The following is a 2,500-nucleotide window of genomic DNA, read 5'->3' as shown; positions in this document are numbered from 1 at the left end:
ACTCTCTTAAGCATAAATGCCGGGGGTCATGGGAAATGGCAACCGCCCAAGGGGAGCAGTCGGAGGTGGGCTGCTTCTCTGGTTGTCAGTCGCGTCATGTATGACTGCACCTCCACGTGGTGCCCGCTGGTAACGGCCATGCCTGGCATGGACGGCTAACGCAGTCAGCCTAGGGGGGGCAGATGCCCAGCTTCCCCCGACTCGTTGGGACAAGGTTTGGCCAACTCGGACGGTTGTTCTCGATTGGTTGGCGTGCAGACTACAGAAGGGGCTGCACGGCTTGGGTGACCTTCTGGACCCGTAAGGTGAGACTTGTCTCCCTGAGCGCTACTGAAGCAGCAGTAGTGGCTCGGATTCTGCAGTAGGATGACTACCTTTGAGTAGGAGGAAGGGCGATACCGAATACTACGAGGATCCTGGGGCCGCCGTCTGATCCCGGCGGCGGTACTCATGTAGCTCCCTCTCCCCGGTTGCCCGTCTGATCCCGGCGGGCTCCGAGTAACCTATTTCCTATCTGACCGACTGGCAATCTTGACCTGCCTTGGTAGGGCCCCCATCGGCCTCGGCTTGCCGACACTGGTGGACGGTTCCTACCCACTGTGGGTCGCCCTCTAGCACCTTGCAGGCTGGCTTGTGCGCTTGCTCGGCGCCCTGCTGGTACGCCTGGTGTGACTGAATGGTGGCGAGACTGAGACGGACCGAGACGGTGCTGATGCCGTTACACATAGTGATAATAAACAAAGGCTGGATGTGGCGCCTTCTGTCGAATGTAATTTCTCAAATCCTAGCGGAAACGCAAATACTGTGAAGCCTGGGCAGCCGTGATGAGTGCTGGTCGCTGGATGGCTTTACGGGGAGCGAGCTCGGCATCTCTGATGGGGGCCTCTCCCAAGTGGGTCAGACTGTGGACTTGGCTTTGGTTGGGGACAGGCCTTACTGGGTCGTGTCGGCTGCTGCCCGGGTTTGATTCTTAGTAAAGTCTTAAAGGGAACGGTGACTGAGCTCTGGCTGAGCCGAGCTGCCCAGGATTGCGGACCTGGGTTATCAAGAACCGCGGAGGCACGGCTTAATGGGGGGTCGTGACTGCTCGAGCGACCTCATCTTCACGTGCTTGAGGTTGGGTGCGTGTATGGCGTGTGATCAACCGCCTCGGAGGCCATGGGGACCAACTTTCGGGGTTTGGCTGTGGGTCCTCGAACGGCTGTAGTCATGTCTACAGACCATGTTGCGAAATCTCCTTTGGTTCGGAAGTCCGTGTCGCAGCTGCACAGAGTCGGAGTCACAGTCAGTCTGGCCGGTGGAGCGGGTGGACCCAGGCTGGCGAAGCTCCTGACAACTCCTCAGTGGCACTGGTGGCCGCCGTCGGTCTGGTTATGAGAGTATGGGCGACGGATGCTATGATGGTGCCACAGCTTGTTTCTGGGAGGGCATTTTTGACAGAGATGCCTGTGGTATGTTGTGCGGGTGTGAGTCGCCGGCATATCACTGACGAGTGGGGTTGTCCGACGCGTGTTGGGTGACGAAACGAGTGAGGTGGATATGGAGGTCCCTGTGTGACGGCACGGCAGGCAGTTTGTAGGGTGAGTGAGACACCTTACTGCTGTTGCGCTGGTCGAGGAAGCAGGTCAGAGCCTGTACTGACCGAGTCTCCTGCTTCATTCAACTTGGCCGGTTTTGAACGCTATGCTCGTGGTCGAGTCCAGGCAGGACTGGGGGTCTGGCCCCTCAGGCTGGGCTTCGGCCGGGAAGCAACTGATGAGGCTGTCTGCCACGTGAAGGGTGCGTGGAGTCGATCCCAGGGTTCTCAAAGGGACGGGGCTTGATAGCCGGGTCTGCTGGGAGGCTTGCCGGAGGGTGGGCTGAACAGTAGCTGGCGGTCGCTTGCTGGCCGTGCGAGGGCTTTCGACTCGGTTTCCCATGGTCATGGCCTGTATGTAGTGGGAAGCTAGGCGTACTGGACGCGTGAGGGTGATTCGTCGCCCGTGTGGGCTGCTCATCGGGGTGGGCTGCGGTGGCACCGACACCGAGCTCGCAGTCGCGGGATTGGATTGTGGAGAGGGACTTGTCTCTATGACCCTGCCTTTCTTGCTATGGATTCTCTCATCCGTGCTTTTGAACGCTTGTGCCGCTTCTTCTGGGGCGAAGGCCGAATTCGCTGCGGCGCCTGCCATGCTGGGCTACTCCAGATGGGCTGCTTGATGAGGGGACTTTGTCCTGCTCAGGATGGTGGTCCGCGGGACAGGCCGGTGTGGTTGGTGGTAGCCAGGAGGACGTTGGTGAAAGGGGAGGCGACAGGTGGCGCGAAGCAGTGGTTGTCCCGGCTCGTCCGCAGTCGGGGGCCATTGCCTAGCATGCGTGCGATGGCGCGCGGGGCCTTGGCTGTCTGTCGTGGTTCCCAATACAGGTTGGTGGGCCTGGACACCTCATTGGTCTCTGTGGATGTGGAAGATCCCTGGAGTGTGGTACGGTGCGAGGGTCTGCCCGGACGGTTTGCGGGTCA

At 60.0% G+C, this 2,500-nt stretch overlaps 1 pseudogene; it reads left to right on the top strand.

Annotated features, from left to right (window-relative positions):
* LOC147038887 (28S ribosomal RNA) overlaps positions 1–2,500 on the top strand; it is a 7,973-nt pseudogene that overhangs the window by 3,088 nt on the left and 2,385 nt on the right.

This window comes from Syngnathus leptorhynchus, unplaced genomic scaffold (assembly GCF_054491065.1).
Source record: "Syngnathus leptorhynchus isolate UIUO unplaced genomic scaffold, UIUO_Slep HiC_scaffold_30, whole genome shotgun sequence".
NCBI lineage: Eukaryota > Metazoa > Chordata > Actinopteri > Syngnathiformes > Syngnathidae > Syngnathus > Syngnathus leptorhynchus.
Note: the sequence above shows the minus strand (reverse complement) of the source record. Positions and strands in the feature narration are given on the sequence as shown.